This window comes from Larus michahellis, chromosome 1, assembly GCF_964199755.1.
Source record: "Larus michahellis chromosome 1, bLarMic1.1, whole genome shotgun sequence".
NCBI lineage: Eukaryota > Metazoa > Chordata > Aves > Charadriiformes > Laridae > Larus > Larus michahellis.
The window spans coordinates 201,891,820-201,912,715 of NC_133896.1; positions in this window are offsets into that span (position 1 = coordinate 201,891,820).

Here is a 20,896-nt window from a genome sequence, read left to right on the forward strand (position 1 = left end):
CAGCCTGTGGATCTCAGCAGCCGCCAACCTTTCTGCTGTTTTTCCATGAACCCAAAGGAGTCTTAGAAAGTGGATTTGTGACACTCCTTGCTAACAGAGGTTGCTGATGCAAAAAGTTGACATGCAGTCAGGGGGAGACTGGACAAGTACTCAGAGAAGCCTGTTGAGGATTACTACATAGAAAAACCACATCAAGCTCAGGAAATTCCTAACCTGTATATAGACAGAGGTTGGACAGCTGATATGGGATGTACCATGCACATTGGCTTTGCTCTTACTCTTCCCCAGGTGGCTGCTGATGGCCTCTACTGGAGACTGTGGGCTAGATGGACCCTTGCTCTGAAGCAGTGAGTCTGTTAATATACTTTCATGTTTTTAAATTTTCCAGAAGCCAGAGGAAAGTCTGCCTGACTGCAGTCCCCTTTTACTTACAATTTTTGTGGCATAATGGTCAGGGAATTAGAATAAATGGGGTGGCTTTGTATCTCTAAAATATTCCTGTATTTTACGCTATCTAAAAAGCACTGGGGATTTTACTGACAAAATGTGTTCTTAACCTCTATTTTGCTTTTCTTCTTTTGTAATTTTAAAAACAAATGGCCAGACACATTTTGTTAGCATTGTCCTGTTGGGAAGGAATAATGCACGCCTAATATTACTAAGGGGAATATCCCTCCCCCTGACTTTCATTGAGAGGCAGCAAATCATCTGTATAGTGAAGGAAGAGGGGAAGACACTTGCAAAGGGAAGTTGAGAACAGGAGTGAGATTGGTTAGTCCTTTATTTAGCATTTGGCATTTGCTTTATATAACATTTGTTGAAAGAGTTTGAAATAAACATTAGCGATGACAAATGGTGGTTATTTTAGCACCTTTTATGAAGCTAATGTCTAAGACGTCATTCGATATAGATTATATTAGTAGATAATATTTTTTTCTGTCATGGATATGTTACTGTCACCAGCTTCTAACATTTTAACTGGTTACATGGAATTGAAGTAACCCAGAAAAATTTACTCGCTTTTGCCTTAAAAAGAATGCTGCTGTGGCCAGCTGTGGGAGAAGAGTAGGTTCTTCCATCTTCACCAAAAAAAATTGTTTGAAATTATCAATAATGTAGAACACTAAATAATCTGCAGACTGTACTTGTATGATTTCTGCAAAGGAAATTCACCAAGATTTTAAAGTGAACTGAATGGAAAAAATAATCAGATAAAGGAGAATTTGAACAATCTTAGTCCAGGTCATTAGCAGGAGACTCAGGACATTTAACATTTCTAGAGCCTCTTTTATTCTGGGTTTGAAGAAAATAAAAGGGGATGATACACCATAGAACACCCATTCTTGAAAGTATGAGACAACTGATTTTTTATTTTTTTTTTAAAGGATCCCAGCTAGGAAATTAAACTAGTGCAACAGCAAGGAGCCACCTGGGGAGTTGAGAAGCCTTCTGAGCAGCACACCGCTTGAATGGCCAGCGTGATGACTCTCTGCCAAATCAGCAAGTGAGCCCTTTCCACCAGGAAAAATTTCAGTCAGTTCTGTTACTGAGGGGTGCTTCAGGTGAAAAAGAATCACTGTTATTATGGACCAAAAACTGTCTAGGAACAGACTGCTCTAGAAAAGAGCAAGATAAATGGTGAATTTTCAAACCTTAAACAAAAGGTACATCAAAATTCTCTCTTATCATACATATTTACGAATCAGGAAAATAATAACTCAATAAATCTGCTGGTGAAATTTTGTTAATTAGGTCAATTAAGACCAGGGAGAGCTGTAACAAATCTAATAAGGAAAAACCTAATGAACTAGGTGAATGGACAATGTAGAAGAGAATAAATTTCAGTCTTGAGCAAAAAATGTAAATTACACTCATATTTGACAAGGTTCTCAGCTAATAGTGTCTGTTTGGAGAAGAGATCATGGCACAGAAGCAAAACAAGTAATAATAAAAATCAGATTTTTTTTCAGGGAGGTAAATTTTCATGCTACCAAATTTTGTTTGAGTAGGGAGCACCAGAAAATCATTTGGGGATGGGGAGTTCTGAAAACGCAGGTTCAGAAAATTTTTAAAAGTTGTGCGACATTCCCAAGCGTGAGTGTTCTCTCTTATTTTGTGAAAGAAAGGGAAAATTTATTTTGGTTCAGCAGTGACTCGAGATACTTGCCAGAGCTGTGATTTGGGCCACTCCTCTGCTCTCCTCTCCAGGCTGACTTTGTAAGCTGAACCCATGAGCTACACTGGCTCCCACAATAGGATGACGTCCAAAGAGAAGAGATAGATGGAGACACAGAAGAAAGTTTTTTTGTAAGTCTGACCTAGATTAGAGAGTCTTCATTTTCTGTGTCCTCTGAACAGGTTTCAGATGTATGTTGAGAAGATGCGGCTGCATTTCTTGACCTTGGTTGCTCCTTCATAGTGAAATGCAGAACAGCAGAGATCCTGCTGCAATTTTTATTGAAGGAGAAAACCCTTTGAGGCCTTGGCTAGCAAGGAAAGATGCAGAGTGGAATTCGGGTCCACTGAGATTTTACGTATTTTTGAACATATTCACCTCATCTGATCCCCAACTCTGGACATTTTCTCTGGGCATAAACTGTTGGAGAATTGTCCTGTGACCCAAAAGGGAATTATTGATAAGTATGATCCAGGTCAGTAGTGAAGTCCTGTAGTTCATTGAAACAGTAGTTGAAACAGTTTTCATGAAGCCAAATGCATTTTCATATGGTCCAAACTGAGTGCCCCATGAGGAAATTCATTGGTTACATCTATAGGAAGGGATAGGTGCATTGCGCAGCGTGTGCCACCACCCTGATCCACCACGCATCCTGAACGGTCTCATCAAAGTGCTCCTCCATTAGCATTGCATTACAAATAAGAAGTCTGCTTTTGGAGTGAATCCCCCTGTTGTCCCATTTAAGGCACCTTAGAGCAAAATTAACTGGGAGCACCCAAATGCAATTCCCTGTCAGAGTAAAGTGAAAGATGTACTCGAGGAGGGCACCTCATGCGAATCCAGGTGCTAATGGGCATTCGGTCAGTGGGACCAGATTAGAGCTAATACAAAATGCCTCCATGAAACACAGGGAATGTAAACACTGTTTCTTCAGCCCAACTGGTTTGCTTCCTTCCTGCTGCACCACATTGTTAGCTGATATAAAAACTGTCAGAGTACACTGGCAAATGGAGCCAACAAGACCAACATAGTGCTGAAATTATAACCAAAGTGCAGACTGGTGGCTGTGGAACTCAGCCTGGTGTGGATATGGTCACAGGAGTCACTCAAATGGAAACTGGGTAGTACTTTAGGACTAAACTACTACTCAGTGTTGTATTAAAGAGATGGAATTCGGCTGTCAGTATTTTTTCTTGCCTATAATGCTGTGGTTCTTCCAAATTTGCCTGCAGTTTTATATAGTTTTATGCACTCTATTCATTGTCCTCAGCCAAAATGCGGCAGCAAAAGACTAGAGTCAACTTCACATCCTGCTCTTGTAGGCTGCAGAGTAAGTTCACTGCAAGGCAGGCACACATTGCAACATACATCTATTAGGGCTTTCCAGGTTTTTCTCAACATCGTCTTCAGCAATTTCAAAGCCTTGGAGAAACGTGAGAATGACTTTGGAAAAAAAAAGCTTGACTGTAACGGTACCAAGTTGATTATATGGCTCATTGAGTAACTTGGCCTATTAGGAAACATTGATTTCCCTTGCCCCCCTCCCCACACCCTTCAATCTGCGACATGCTATTGCAAGACAATTTAGCAGGAACAGTTCAGCTATTTCAATGCAGCACAGCAACTGTTTCATTTCATACGTTTTATGACTCTAGGTTAAGGAGAGCCATTTCAAAGCGGTATTTAACCTAGAGGCTCTGTAAAAAAGGCTGGGATTTCAGTAAATACAGTGTGTGTGTTGTGTCTGGGGCTGAGGCTGACATCAAGCCAGATCATTCTTTTCAGCTGTTGCTAGTATGTTCTTCTAGCATGGGCCTGCAAGGTCTTTTCAAGCTGAATTATATAGTTCCCATTTATGGAGCTTCCACTGAAATCCCCATGGCGCTCACTGTGATCCAACATTTCTCATGAAGAGCAGAAATTGCAAAACATTGTCATCTGTAAGCAACAAATCAGAATTGTTTTACTATTTGTCAGATAAGAAGAGGTTGCCATTGCGGAGCCCTTGAGGAGTATAGGTCAATGCTGTATCACAGTAGGCACACTTAGCTCTCTCTGAACAGCCAAAGGCTCCTTTACCCTGCTGGACATACTGATGCATTTATACTGCTTCCTCTGCTGTTTTCTGAACGTGTTCCATTCAGTGTTCCATTCAAGCATCTCACATGGTGCTTCAGCTTGCAACACAGATAGTCCTGGAGTGAGCATCTCAATGTAATTCCAAGGAAAAGAAACACCAGCTGGTTTCTGGGGAGCTGTCTCCTTTGTCCCCAGCTCTCTCCTTTGCCCCCCTCACTCTTCTCAGCACATGACCTTCAGACACCCCCCCCAGCTCCAGGCAAGAGGCAGTTTGCACAGTGACAGTCCTAGAGGTACAAATGCAGGTTGTCCAACCAAAACTCTACGGGCCTGTGGCTGGTGAGTGCTCCCTGTGCTGCATGCCAGAAACCGCAATGACTGCAGAATTCTGCCCTCCTTTCCCACACAGACACCACTAATCTGAGTCACTCTTCTCGAGCCAGGTGACAACTTTCATGAAATTCATAAGAATCTAGCACATGAGAGACTACGCTGTGTTGGTGAAGTGTGGCTGAAATCAGTCTATGAGTTCAAATGGTCTTATGCAGGCAGACTCTCAGGTGAGCAACAGAGAGACAGGCAAGCAATATAATTCCCTGCTAAACCTCGTTTCCTTTGGAAATCAAGCTGAAAACCAGATTGTCCTGGGAGGGCTGGGGTGTTTTGTTTTGTTTTTGTTTTAAATAAATTGAGGGATTTGGTTTAGAAGAAAGACATGGAACAGCTTCTAGACAAAAACAATTGACTAGGTATGACTTTTCAGATAGAAAAAGAGAAAATGGGGAACACTCCCAGCCACAGAGTTAACCACTTAGGAGTTATCTACATACCCCCTCCCTGGTTTTCTTCTGCCATCTTAGTGCTGCTAATTCTCCTCCTTCAATTTTCACAGACCGGTGCCTTGCCAAAGAAAGAAGAGAAAAAGAATGAGGGAGAATAAAGGAAAAGGTAGAACATCCAGGCTATACAAAATAGCCATGAAAATAACTCTATTGCACAGGAGAAAGAGGTAAAAAGTCTCCTGGTTCCTTGCAGGAAAGTCAGTGGCATGAGGGGTTATAGAAAACCGAGGAACGGGGAGAACAGTAGGGAAAAACTGTGGAAAACCTGCAGTGGAAGAAAGGAGAAGAAAGAAAGGCAGAAAAAAAATGGCTCAAGTGTGTAGGATGAGAACTTTTGCAAGAAATCCCTAAATATCTCAGGACTGTACAGCAGCAGAAGGGGAAAATGAATCTGGAAGAAGCCCGTGATGTACACTGAGCCTAGGAGAGCAACAAATTGTTTGTTTATCACAAAAATTATTCAGCTTGTAAAACCCAGACCAAACAAGCTATCTGCATGCTACCTGCACACTGCCTGCCTGCCATCTGCACGCTGCTTGTAGCACTGACAGCCCTGGCAGAAAGTCAGGTGTGTCTCAGAGGAATTTGGTCCTTCCTGGAAACTCCTCCTGGGGCTTTGGGTGAGAGTGATTTGTGATTCTCTGGGCAGGAGTATATCGATCTTTCCTCTCTGGTTGCTGAGAACTGTTGCAATTTGAAAATGAATTCTTTAGGAGTGATTTGACCTCTCCGAGGAACCATCCGAAATCGATCCCCTTAGCGTGGGAGTGATCTGTACTGTAGCGGAGCGAACAAGACTCCATCCTTGCCCAGCGTTTCCCGTGCAGGCATGCTCATGAGGACCCTGTCCACCCCCAAGTGTGCCTGCGTTGGGTACCCAGGGCACAGTTTGTATTAGGTGTATGGATTATTCCCGCTTCTGTCACACAAGTGCTGCTATGCACAGCCAAGGAGCGATCGTACCCATCTCACAACTATAACTGCCCAGGCAGTTTATAAGAGACTTATTTCATCCACAGCATGATTTACTCCAAATTTCAGTCAGTGAGAATGACTGAGCAACCAACCATACGGAGTTGTTTCAGACATACCACCTCTGACTGGGAGCTGCTGAGGCTTTTTTGAGGTAAGTTAAGACAAATCCAGTGAATGATTAGACATGGGACCTCTGAGGGCTGCTTGGATATGACTGGAAGTGCTACTGGTAACTCAAACGGGCAATGTTTTTTTTCCAGAGAGAGAGTGCTTAAGCTCAAAATTGCACACCACAGTGCCTTCTTTTTGGAGACAAAAACCAGTACCCTTAACACTTTGCCATTGTAGCTGTGAAAGGAAGGCGTTAGGTCTGGTACACCAGTCCCCTGCTGTGTTTCTGGCTTTCTGTGGCCGTTTGTGACTGGCAGGAGACGGAGCAGCCCTGGGGCTGCTCTCCACCAGTGCGCGTGGAGAGGGCCGTCCGGAAGCCGCAGTGGGAAGCCGTGGCTTATCTTCTGCAGCCTGCATCTTTCACGAGACATAGAGTCATACAAAAAAGCTCGACAAGACTGTCTGAAGAAATTATGCTTTAAAAGTCGTCTTTCATGTTCTGTGAACAACTAAAGGACTAACCAAACTTCTCTGAAACTTTAATCACTTGAGCTGAGTTAACTAAAACAGTGACACTGCCCAGTAGCCCAGCCATCTTTGGTTTATGGTCTACAGACTTCCCGGGGTCCATCGGCTACTTCTGAAGGGTCAGCAAAAGGTAACAAAGAAAAGACATCTTTTGCTTTACAAGCATATTTACGTTCTCTGGAAATTTTTTAGGTGACCGCAAGCGGAAAAAGAGTTGAGAAACAACTTTGTATCACATTCTTTAAGACCTCAAAACTGTTATATGTTATCAGTGTTTCTTCACTGCAGGCTGCTCAAACCCTAAGTTTTCCCCACCAGAGAACAAAAAAGAATCTGTATCGCAATGACTCAATGCTGAGTCATTATAATCCAGACGAGAATATCAATGAAGGTGTTTGTAGTTTTTCGGATCTTTGTCACCCCATTGTCTGATTTCTCTACAAATATTTTCATTTCTAGAAGAAATACAAGGCAGTAAGCTTAACAGAACAGCTTATTTTGTGTCATGACAAATCCTTTTTTCTAAGTCAAGATTTAAAGCAAAACTAATGTGCTTTTTTTTTTTTGAACGGACTGTACAAAATGAGACTAGAAAAGACCACATCATAGGACCTATTAAAATGAAACTCTTTGACTGTTTACCCTATGCAGATCTCAGTCTCTGCTGTGCCCAGAGTGTTTGTGTGTGTGTGCACGAACATGTGGAGAGCAGCTAGCACAGACCAGCTCTAGACGTGAGGATTTTAGTCTCCAGTCTCTTGGGGCTGCAGTAGTAGAAGTGATAAGTCAAAATCCGAACAATAGACCAAAGGTGAGAGAGACATAAAAAACATGTGATTCTTTTCTTTTGTTTCACAGGTACCACCTGAGGCCACTCATCGCTCAGCCATATTAGCTAGCTGATGTTTTTCAGACACCTTGGTTGAAGCAGGGCTTGAAAGACTGGAGTGAAGACAGGGCAGCGGTCAGGGATGTCAGTTTTCAGGAGGCTGTTCCTCAACTAGGGAACACCATGGGCATGAGGCAGGGACAACATACGTTTACTATTACACATAATACTTCAATTTATTCAGGCTGCAATGGTGTTGAAAACAAACCTGATATTTTCCATATGCAGACGAAGACATAGTCTCTTTTCCTGAGAGCTTATGGCCTAGGAGAAGATTTAGTGGAAGGAGAGCAGCAAGTCCTGGCTAACTGAACTGGAAACCACAGTAAGCACCCCTTCACGTTCCTCGTGGAGCAAAGGTGCCATTGCACTGTACCACTGCTTCCCCCTGCTTCTGGACCGTGTGTGCCAAGGCTTGGCCTTGCCAGCCAGCCGTGGATGAAACACCATCTACAAATGCCATATGGCAGCTTTCATGTGTGCCTCCAGGGAGGACCAGACACAAGGAGCCCTGCATGGAAGGCTCTCCTCTTCGCCTTTGTGGTGCTGCATGCCTTCTGCCTTCTATGCAGAGCTCGTGCTCTAGGTGTGCCCGATGTTGGGACTGATGGCTGCCTCTCAGAGGAGAAGGGTGTCCAGGCAGAGGGGTTTTCCAACGTGTGTCAAATGGAGCTTTACCTTGCATTTTTCTTAAACCAGGAAGCTCTGGCAGTACCAAAGGATAATTGTGAAATAAATAATTCATGGTATTTTTTCCCCTACACTCAGTTTTTAAAATATTTTTTCACAAGTAATTTTTTTTTTTTTTCATGTGACCAGCTCTGATTAGGAAAATCTTTTCCTAGTTCTTCATCTGCTCAGCTCCCAGCCTCTTACAGATTTTCCTCTCTGGAACCCATTCCTTCCCCTCTGTAGTCTAGCAATCCCTTACTGTTATTTCGCATGTGTTAATTAGACCTGGTGGTGTGACAAAAAGAACAAGAAGAAACAAATACATTTCTTTTAATATTTCAGAAGCGAAGACATGGGAGAGGCAGCTCCGTTTTTCAGTATGAGGACACCGAGTCCCACTGCTCTGACTCAGAAACCCGTTGAGCAGGGGAAGTTTGAAGAGCCTTTAGGATAGGAGCCCTCCCACACTGCTTGCACAGATACACATCTGATCTTACCTTTCATCTGAAAAGATCTCCAAGGCAAAAGGAAACAGAAATATGGTTTCATAGCTAAAATAGTAACACATTACAAGCTGAAATGCAGTCTCATCCCACTAGAGGGTGGTCTGGTCACCTTCATGCTACAGCTGAGGTGTGTGGGCAAAGCCCTTTCAGAAAGCCTGTGTCCCCTTTATTTAGACTGAGCAACATCAAAGTATTCCTGTTCTGAGTTTTTCCAAGTGCCTCCTGTCCCATCAGCAACATTGAATCTACCCTCTCGTTTAAACAAATAAACACATTGCACCTTTCGCTGAGGATCTGACACTCTACAAATATTAGCATGCTGTGAAGTCTTCCACCAGTGCTGCAACTGTATATATATATACACGAAGCAGCAAAGTGAGGCTCACTGTTAAAGAGGAACGCACTTGGTTTGAAACCTTTAAAATCTGTTTAGTTAGGTGATATTTTCTTCACATCATTTTCCCATGGAAGCTGTATTGTTACAAGTAAAACAAGGCAAGTTCTTTCTCATGAGCTGGCCTGTGCTTTGGCTGCCTGTTACAGTGAACCAGAAAGGGATGTACCACCAGATGAACTGGAGGGTCTTCCATCAGTTTTGGTAGAGCTGGCAGTTAATCTCACAGCCAGCTCTCGCACCAGCTGCATGAGATACACCAAAAACACCTTCCTCTACCAAGCCGTCCCTCTCCCTGGGGACCCATGTCACCTCTGCTCCCCTTCCCAGGACAGCCTACTCATCTCCATCTTTCTTCTTCTTCATCTGCTCAGACTCAAACGCAGACATCCCTGCCTCCATGCTTCATGGCCCAACCTTAAAAACTCCTTTTCTTGTTCCTCCTTCTGAGGTGCATGTTACAGTCACCAAGAAAAGGTAATTTCAACCTGCTTTCTGGTTCACGCCACTTCTGATGATCAGAAATCCTTTAGGACCCTTGCAAGAAAAATAAAGGTACAACCTTATATCATGGAACTGAAGCTGCATCAAGTGTCAACCCAAACACCATAGTTTTCAACCTGAATTTCAAAGAGATTTCAGAGAATTTCATCCAACATCTTGTCTCCTGCCTCAGTGTCTACCCACATGGGAATCCTCCCTTTTACTCTCATGAGAGTGAGAGCAAAGACACAACACCACCAGGGATAAACGGTGTTTGTGTACCTATGCAAAGCTTTCTCTGTTAGAGGTTTTTGTCCAAAAATGAATTAGACTTTGGATCCTGTTGCTGTGATCAGGTTTCTCTTTATTGACTCATTTTCTTAAGTGTTGTTTTCAGAATAAGTAGTGATTAAATGAAAGACTTTGTCTCCAAAACATGCGGTGGCAGGTACTTTCAGCCACAAAAAAATTGCCATGTCTAAGAATGTTCCGATGTGGATGCAAGCCCACTGGAAAAATGTGAAGGCTCTGTGAGCAAAGCAGGGCACAATTCACCATTACATTAAAAAAAAAATATATACTCATATTTTAAACAATACAGAAACAAATGTAAAGTGACTGGGGGAAAAACATGCTTAATTTGCATGAGTTCACTTTCTCATCCATTTTAGCAGACATTATTTGCCTCTTTGGTTTTGTCTGTTTCACATAGTTCAAACAGCAAAAATGTTAAAAGATTAAAGAATTCATTATTAACTTCGTGGCATTTGAATCATGTCAACAGATATGACCCAGCTGCCAATGATAATCAAGAGTACCTTCAGCTGTGAGTTTGAATGCAAATCACAATCAAACAGGACGATCTGTTCTGATGCAATATAATGAATTATTACATCATTCATCTGGTCTGTATAAACACAACATAGCAAAGAAATAAACTCCTTTCTCTTCATAAATCCTTTACACTACAGTGGCTTGAGAGTTATATAGGATGTGGCATATTGTTTGGCTCCTGTAGTAGGGAAGGCAGTGATAGGGATGGGAAGTGTGACACTCAGGTCTTACAAAATTCTTTTGCCTCCCTGTGCTTCTTTTTGGTGGCAGCAGAGTTTTGGATGGGTGGTGTTGTCTTTAATAAGTGTTATATACTTAACTATTAGGATACATAAGTAGAGTTGTCCTCTGTAATTGGTTCCAACATCTGGATACCACTGTTAAATAGGTTTGGGGAGGAACATGTGGTCTTCATTTAAAACACTGCAAACACTATCATGATGTAGACTGTGAAATTTTAAGTAAGACTACTGCTGTTTTGATTATACTCTGAGATAAAAAATAAAAGGGAACAGCACTCTAAATGATGTAAAACCGCAAGAACACCAGCATCCTTTAACAGGCATCTCTACAGCAGGTAAAGCAGCAACTTTTCTTTTATAACAGGATTTATCAAAGCACGGAACTGATGTCTTTGTTTTCTGTTTCCCATGTGAACAGGGAAGGGAAGGGAAGGGAAGGGAAGGGAAGGGAAGGGAAGGGAAGGGAAGGGAAGGGAAGGGAAGGGAAGGGAAGGGGAAAAAAAAAATCACAAATAAATACCAAGTGTAGCTAAAATTATTAAGGCTGTCCTTTGAATGCTGTGTTTCAGAATCCAGGGCTCTGCATTGCCATTCTTCCGTAACCCGAATTAATTAGGTATTGACTTGTTTTTTCATTCAATTAAAGCATAATTAAATGGCAGTGGTCTGTCTCTGAAAAACAGATGAAAAGGTTCTGGTAAGAATCTCTAGGTTAATCCAGCTGCTTAAAATGTGTGTTGTATTTGACCATTTGCCAAGACACTCTGTGAATACATGAGCCAGCTGGCACGGGGAGGACTGGTGGGAACCTGTCAGCTGTTTAGGACAATGGCTGAAGCTTTTTTAACCAAATCAATTTTTAAAATACCTAAAAATGAGACACCCTACCTTGGCAGCTCAGGAATTATGACAGCAATTGAATCCTAAGAATTTTTTTCCTCTTAAAAATGTGAGTTTTGACTCATATTCTGTGAACCTCTGAACCAAGCTGTTTATTTAGATTACTGTTAAATGTCTGGCAAAGAGACACAATGCATCAAAGACTTATTTTTGCATTGATGGAGCCCAAGTTTGCTATTTTGACAGATATGGCTATTCAGAGGGGGAAAACTGTGTTAATGTGCTGAATGGAGTTGCATCACCAGTTGCTCTTTGAACCAGGCAGGACTCCAGCCTTGCGTCCAGCTTTCAGGGCATCGCCCCTCACTCCACAGGGCCTCAGGAGGATGTGCAGGTGCTCATTTTGCCAAACTGTGAGCCACAAGCCCGCCCTGGTGAGCGGTCGCTCCTACACACCCTGCTGTTGGCTCCGGCTGTGCTTCTCATGGGAATAACTGCTTATCGGCCTAAGGAAGAGCTTCGTGAGCAAACCTTTCATGCAGGGTTTCCCACTAAGTATTTCAGACAGAAAAATTAGCCAATGACCCTGGCATTTAAAAAAACCTCTTCTGCTCCCTGTGTTTTCGCTGTTGAATGAAACTAAATGATTACAGACAGGAGTGATTTCTGGAGCGCAGAGGTGACGGCGAATAGCCGAATAGCTCTTTAAAAGCCGGGCTGGGTGCGTGCGTGTGGAGGCCGGGGTGTCTGCACGCCAGGTGTCGATATGAAACTTGCCATGCTAACAAGAGCCTTGCAACAGGCTGTTACTTTGATTTTTTCCACCTGGTGCTTGCTGCAGCAACATGTCTGCCTCACCATGTGAGTTATCCGAGAAGCTGTCAAAAGGCAGGGAAGATATGGGAAGTTTTGAAAAACCTGGCTGAGCCTGCCTTCTCGACGGTAACACTTTATGACACTTTTGTTTTCAATCCCAAACTTCAGATGCTTCATTTTCTTTCCACCGAGGGAGACAAGCTAACAACGAAAGCCCTCCAGCCCCCAGAGATGCTCTGGCTGTGTGCTCCGTGGGGTGTCCTGGTGCTCCGTCCGGGGCTTCTCCTCAGCTTCCAGGCTCCTGCCCACACGTACAGAATGGCCTTTCTGTTTGTGCAGAAAAAGAAAAATGTAAAATGTAAATATCTTTCTAAGCATTTGGAAGATGAGAAAAAGCAGATCTCCTTAATCTATTTCTGAAAGCTTCAGGTGCGGATCTGAATCACTCCGTACCTACCGCTTTCGCTGGGCTGTGGCCTTTGGTGTTCCCAAACAGGAAAACCTGAAGTGCAAATACTAGGTAGGGAATTAACATGAAGAGGACAATCCTGAAACCACAAAGGCAATGAAGGAAAGCTGGGAAAAGCCAGAAGATGAATTTCAGCACCTTTTGCAGTTGCAGAAGGACTCGTACGCCTGAAACCCTGGCTGCTCATCTGAACTGGACCGGCAAGCGTGCATAAGAAAAGGTTATTCCCCTACTGTAGCAACTTCACTTTCTTTATTTCCATTGACCAGCAGAGGTGTACAGCGTTACTACGGTGTGTGTCAGAGATTGTTCCTGATGATGCAGATACTGGGTTACTCTCCTTTTCTTGACACACAGGATTTTTTTTTTTTCTATCAGAGGATTTCATTTCTAAAATACAATTTCCTCATTCAGGACAGAGGATGGACGATATTCTGGGAACGAGGAAGCAGTTTAATATTTCTTTTTCTCCCCATTATCAAAATCTACATTATTTGCTGTATTCTGTATTCTGACTGCAGAACTACTCACCGGTTTCAATGATCCTTAGCAAAAGTAATTTTGAAGCCCCAGAAATGTTGGTGACATATTTTTTTTTCCCTAGCAGCACTGTCAGTGAGAGAACTTCTCATAGATGCATTTCCGAGCAGACCAGAGATATGCGGGCACTTGGTGTCCTCTGAAGTTGCCCACGCCTCAGTTCAGCTCCTTTAACATCCTCACATCTCCCTGCTCCTGCAGCCAGGACCACAGGACTGTGCAGCTCCTGCATCCTCCTCTCACCATCCCACACTGCTCATGGTGCAGGACCTGTGGACCTGGATGAGGGTAACCCACTCCATTCGGAAAATGTCTTCAGGCCAATAAGCGATAATGTGAAGATGGGGGTAGGGGTGCCACACGCGGATCCAACCGGGAGGTTTTGGGAGTCTGGAAATTCAGGACTCATTTTTTGTGGACTCGGAATCTGCATTCAGGTCACCAGGTCTCATCTTCTGCCTCTACGAAAGGAACCAGAAATCCGGGGAGACCCCAGGGCTTTCACTGGAGTTATGGTCCAGAGAGCTCTGGCTCAGGAGAGCTGTGAGAGAATGCAACAGAGAGAGAGAAAGAGGGAAGGAAAAGCGGGTCCAGTTTGGACCAAACTTTTTTTTTAATTAAATTTCCCATGAGTCACAAACCCGGGGTTTTTTTTTGCAGCACAACTTTCTGCACAACAAATTTATTAGTTCAGCTGATGCAGTGATATTTTATGACAAACAACTTAAATATATTAATACTTCAGAAAACATAATGCTGTCGGCTCCAGATACTCTCCAAATTAGCATTTAATTTTAATGATTTATCATTAGTGAAAGACACCAAATCAACTGCATTCCATTTGTATTATTTTTTAAAATATTTTTATGACAACAATATCAAGTGCAAATAAAGCATAAGGAAAAAACCAAGGGGCAAAAATCGCCCCTGCTCTGAAGAGTTTAAAAAGTAATCTAGGACAGAGGAATGAGGAGTAGCCAAAATATCGGATGAAGGAGTTGGGGGATGTAAAAAGGTTAATAGCAATAGTAGTATGGGAGGGTATAGATGAGGTGGGAGTAAAGTCACAACAGATTTATTCCCCCTGTGTGTCCGGCGCTGTGTTTGTTACAGTGTCCCGGGGAGATCAGTCCCTTCTCCTGGTGCCTGTACTCCTGGGGACTGGGGCTTTGCTGCTGAGCTCGATATCGAGGTGACTGAGGGGCTGGTTTAAGGGCATGTTTCTTACCGACACCTCCTTCCTAAGGCCAATGATTCACTTCAGACCGGCCACCACCATGAAAGTTATTTACGGTGTGGTTACAGGAGGACATTCCTTTTACCTCTGAGTCTCAGAAGTTGAGTGAAACCCACCAAACTTGAACAATAGGCAGCGGGGCTGACCTTACAGAGAGCCAGCAGAGGAAAATATTTGGAGTCACTGCAGTAATGAATGGACCGCTATTAATTTAAAACAAACCACATTGTTTCTTCTACTCAGTGTAGGTAATGAAAAAATGAAAAGAACCCACAAGCTTTCAAAACGGCAGCATTAGCCGGATTTCCACTGCCACAAGATCAAAGCAAGGGGATTTGTTAGTTACAGTCAGACAGTATCAGACGTGGAAAGTCTCCGCCAGCCCAGCAGAACCGCGTCAGTCCCTCACCCCACCTCCGCCCCCTCCGGCGCGCTCAGGCACACACGTGCTCGCACACAGGGTCTGTCTTTACACCGTCTTCCTCTCTTGCTCCATTATCTGATCCATCAGGCAGAGTAAACCCCGCGGCACCCTTTTTTATTTCCAGGAATCAGCACTTTTCCTTCCTTATTTTCCTTATTTTCCTTTCCTTATTTGGCACCCCCCACTTCTGCGGTTCATTCAGGCACCATCTGAAATCTGTGTTTCTGGAAGCACCTATAGCTTGTGCTGCACTGTCTCTATCTTCAGCTGGAATGCATGTCTGATGGCCAATATTCTTCCATAATAGGCCATGAAAAGAGGTGACTTGGAAAAATTCAGAGCCTGTGGAGTCACAGGATGGTGGGATTCAGTCACTATTTCATAATTAGCATTTGAAATATAAAATTAAGCCTCAGCGACATCACCTTGAAGAGGCCCCAAGAAACAACCCTTCACTCCCCAGGAGCCTGAAGCACAATATCGGGAAAAAAACCAAAGGGAACATTTGTCAGTTTTGCAACTATTATGAACATAACATGTCGTCCTCAAAAGAGTAGAAAAAACTCAAAGAACTGTACATTTTAAGTAAATTTTAAGCCAGGAAGGTCAACGCATGTTTTACCATCATTTTACACAACAATTCATACTGCAGCCCTTAGGTTTGAGCCACATTAATTTTTCCCACCGTGGGCAAACACAAACTGCAGAGCCTGAGTCAGTGTGAGTCTGAGCCCCACGGGGCCAGAGCCCAGCAGGGTCAAAGTACCTGTGAGAAAGGCGAAACGAAACAACACCTTGTCGAGCGCTCAGTAGGAATCCTTCTCGGGTATCACCTGGTAAATGCAGTAAAAGCTAAACCAGGCAGCCAGAAAAAATGCACATTTACAGTCAAAAAATGTCGCCGCTGAGGTGGAATTTACAAAGGCAAGAAGAAATGAAAGACTTACGGTTCGTTTCACTGGGCACGGAGGACAGTAGGAAAAGTGCTAGTTTTCATACTCCAAAGAGCAAGCACATATTTCTCTGGCAAATAAGATACAAAGAGAGGATGGGGAAGTAGAGGTGGCCAGAAACTGTCCATATTGCTGCAACATTTTAGTCAAATATAAAAGTTTAGCATGAAAACCTTAAAAGACAGTGTAAAAGATACTGAGGTAACTGTGTTATACCACAACTAATAGCCAACAGAAGCAAAAAGAAACTATAAACCTTAAGTTTTTATTGAAAATACATGTTAGTCTGCCCAGTGTTTTAGTTCCCTGAAAACCTAAATTGGAGAATAATATATTTATTTACAATGAATTAGTGAACTCTTGCTATACTTGGTTTTGACCCTGGGAGCTGAAGAATACTGAGTGGGAACCGTAGACCAGTGGAAGTCAAGTTTGGTGCTGCGTATTGCAGCGAGGAGGGTTGCTGGTTTGTTTCTTTCGTTATTTTTGCAGTTAAGTTGCTTTTTCTTTATCAGGGGTCTCTGTGAAAAGGGCTTGCACACTCACATGCATTGTCTGGGAGGGGGCTGCAAATTCCCAGAATGAATTTACAGTTACTGTAGCAAATGTAACATCTGCCATGCGTGGATCCATTAAAAGAGTTCCTTCAAAACCAGTGCTGCCAGATGAATGCATTTTATGATTACAAAGCGGAAGAGCAAACTATTTTACGTGGCCACTAATTGTCAGTGGTTTCCTTATGTTTCCCAGACATTCTCAAAGATAGTGGGAAATGGTTTCTTCACATATGGATGTCTTTGAGTTTTTCATTCACAGTTCCTTTCACTGTGGGAAGAATAATCATGATCTCAAAAAACTTCACAAACTGGAACTTTGCAAAGGCCACTCAAACAAACTTTATAAACTATTTCTAGGTTTGGTATTTTCTTCAGTAATTTCACAATATTTCAATTTTTTGTTGAGACTATTTAGCAAGCAGTATGCATAGCTATGACTATAGGTAGCATTTTGAAAGAAAAGGTTGTTTCAAACATGAGAATGCTATTTTTTACTTATAAAATGTCTGAATGAAACATTTAGGTAATTTTTATAAAAAAAACCCCACAACATAAAATTTGTTCTGCTATAAAACATCATGGACATTTCCCATGCATTGTTTTAATTTTGATGAATTGGCATTTTCAGATAAATGCTTAGCTTCAGAATTCCCAGTCGTCCCTAAACTAAATTTATCATATCATTGCACCACTGCCAGGAGAACAGTTCAAGGTGCACAGCTGTCAGCATCCTTTGGTCCCAAGGTGCCGTATAAGGACAATTCATTTTCTCTTATTCTCCATCTTGCAAATCTTTTTATAATCACATTGCCATTTCTGCAGCAGAAGAAATCTCATGGAGCTTCCAAGAAGCATGCAGATGGCTTTAAGGTAAAGGCAGAAAAAGCAAACAAGCAGCGCTGAATCAGATTTACTTGTATCTCCAAATAGCTTGTTTTAAAGGACATTATGCCTTTGCGTCACAGATGCAGGGGCTGTGAATACATGCAGAGGTCGACCAAGGTCATTGACACAATCTTCTACTACGCCTCCAGCATCCCCATGGAGCGGGTGAACTGTTGTACAGTTATATCACTAGAGAAATACCCAGTCCCTGCCTTGCGAAATCTGTGCCAAAATACTCTACCTGCAAAAACCCCATTCCAGACTGCACCAGTTCCCAGTTGTCTCTCGTGATGTCTCCTCTTTGTCTCCTTCCCTTTCTCCTAAAACCGTAGCAGCCCCAGGTGCTGAGCAAGAGGGGCGGCATGGTTGCTGCAGCAGGGAGGGCCAGAGCCATCACCCTGGAAGCCAGGAAAGGTCTGACGGGCTGAAGTTTGAATGTTGAACCAAAGTCTCTCACTATGATCTCCTGCCCTGCTCTGCTCTGGCCGTGTGGTTGAGTGTGTCACTGCACTACAGGCACGAGGCTGCTGCGTCAGTCTGGCTGCTGCAATTCCTCCTGTGCAGGTGCTGTAAAACGTGGCTGAGGCCATGGTGTTCACTGACCACAGAGGCATGAGACCCCGATGAACTTTGATTTGAAGCTCTGTGAGAAGCAGGAGGGCTGAGCTGACACACTGGTGCCAGCTGGGGTTGCCCAGAGGAGGCGTGCTTGGACCACCCTGAGCATCAATATCTTCCTGACTGTTGTTGCAGGCCATGGAATAAGGTACAAATATCTGAACTCTCAGCACTCAGCAAGTTGGGATGAGGTCTTCCAGCAAAGCAGAGTGTTTAACAGTGCTAGTGCTGCATTGAAAGAGCTTAACACCTGAGAGGAAACCCAGATTATTCCAATTTTATTGATGGGAAGGGAAATGTGCTTTCACCAAGCCTGCTGTGTGGTTTTCTTTCCCCTTAAGCTTCATTTCCGTGCTGTTTCAGGCTCAGGCAGTTGTAGTCCATTTGTCACCAGCTGATTTCCCCCATACTCCCTGGCAAGGTCTCCATCATCTTGGTGGTAACAGTGATGGAGAGGAGTGGCTGCTGGATGTTCAGCTCACTGCTTCAGTCCACATTGTCTGACCAGCTCACCTCATGGCCTCCTGCAGATGTTGAGCAGGTTATGAGGGGCAGAAGCGGTGGTGCTCCCTGTCACTACATGCTGTACATGCTCCACTCTTACACACTCAGATGCCTGTACTGAAACATCAGTATTTTGTGATGAGACTGCTCACCTTCCTCCATGCCTGTGGCCAGGCAGCCTTCCTGCCCCCTTCCTCTACCTCTTCCTAGCTCATCCTCCCACAGCCTTATGCACTTCCCAGATCAGTAGCCTCTTCCTCCTACCTGCAAAACCATGTTCTTCTACCTCTTATTCAGCTAAGTCATTGCTGCACCAAAGCCTGGAGTCAGAAAAAGGTCAGATTATTTTTACGAATGTTTACCTTAAATACAACCTGCCCAAACACAGCCTCTTCTTAGTGAGGCTAACAAAACAAAACATATTCAGCGCTTGTGGGCCAAGTCATTTTGAAGGTATGACAAGCCAAAAAAAGTTAGGAAAGCGTTCCAGAAATGAAGGGTGGAATGTTTTGACATATCGTGCATTCAGCTCCGATCGATCAGGCATCCAAGGGGAAAAACTCTGCCATAGCGTAAGGCGAAGCAGACAAAACTTCAGAAGACTGGGCTTATCTGGGGCGATTGTTTGAGGCACAGAGATCCTGCCTGGAAGCCAGGTTCAAGTCCAACTATGGAGCAGCTACTGCTGTTTCATAAAACTGTAGGTTTTGGCATCAAAAGCTATTGGAGGAGAGGGACTAAATGGATCTCCACACGGAGTAACTAAGAAAACATGTGTTTTTATTTTCAAAGAACAGCTGAGATTGGGTCAGCTGGTTGTGATAAAGGAGGCTTCAGTGTTTCTGAACTGATATATAGGGAAGGATTATGGGGTGCTCCAAAAGTCAATGGAAAAGCAATTCCAAAATAACCTAGCAATTCTGAATTCCTTTGGTATTTGTTGTAATAATATTTGTTACTGGAAATTTATTTGGTAGAAAACATAAATGTTATCTATCATGCTTCCTTTGGTATTCAGCATTGTAAAATTAATGTGCTGGGGTTTTTTTGCACTGTAAACTGCAATGCTTTTGAGCAGTGAGAACACCGTGAAACAGAAGGATTAAGAGCTCACTGGGGGCACATCAACTTTTGTGCCGTCACAGTTATATCTCCAGGCTATCATGACTATATTAATATATTATAGCACGGGAGGGCTGTCAGAGTGAGCTCAGAAGGAACCAAGCCCGCTCTTACCAGACTGTGCAGACGCTAATTTACAGCCCAAACCTAGGGAGTGGGTAGTTCTGTGTGATAATGTGTAGGTTATGTTCTAGTGTGACAGTCACTCTGAGGGGGAAAGAAATTGCTTTCTCGTCCTGGGGTAAATCTGTTTTATTACCCCATAGTTACCCCTTTAAATTGTATCCTGAGTTCTCTCTTTCCTGCTTTCTTCCTAAATTCCCCCCCTCTTCTGCTTCTTCTCCCTCCATTATTGTCCTCTTTTGCAGACTAAATTGCTGAACAATAACCCACTTTTCAGAGGAGTAACCTAGAAATCAGACATGTGTACTGGGATGTGAAATGAATGCGCTGCAGGGACCTCCACCTAAAAATTTCAGGAATTTCTGCTCTGGTGCAGCTTTCCAAAAACACTGCCTACTTGTGCTTTCTGGTCCATAGGGGAAACCTCACTTGTCACTGGCACCGTATAAGACTGAGCAGCTTGATTTCATGCCACATCTTCCAAGAATCACTTTTGTTTTTTTCGGCATTTTTTTTTTGTTTTTTTTTTTTAAGCAAAGAATAGGGCAACCCTTTTCAGAGGCAACCTTCTTCTTTGCCTCGGACTCTGCTTTCCACCAGCTCTGAGGTGGAATCTGACCCTGCTCCAACAGGTAAACCAGCAGACTGGAAGTGTTTCTCTGCAATACTGGATGTTTCTTTCCTCTTCCTAAGGAATCTAGTTTTTTGTTGTTTTACACCCACAATCCATTAAGAGAGCAGCACTCAGGCATTTCTTCAGGACTCATCTTTAGACACTGCCATGGATCTCACCAGCTCTTTTCTTCTCAGGACCTCTGTCTTGCCGTGTCCCCTCTGTACGTGCCTTTCTGAGCCTGCAGGTTTCAGTGGGTCTCCAACAAGGTGCAAAGGGCACTGAGCACCCCAAAGGCTCTGGCTAGAAAGACCGACCTCTGAAAAAGCCTCACCAAAATCCCAAAGTAAACAAAAGAACAAACAGCCACACACATCTGTATTACTTTCAGAGACAGAAGGTTTGCCCGTTTTATTCTAATACTCTTACAGTGCAAAATAGTTTAATTAAGTGTCATACCACCC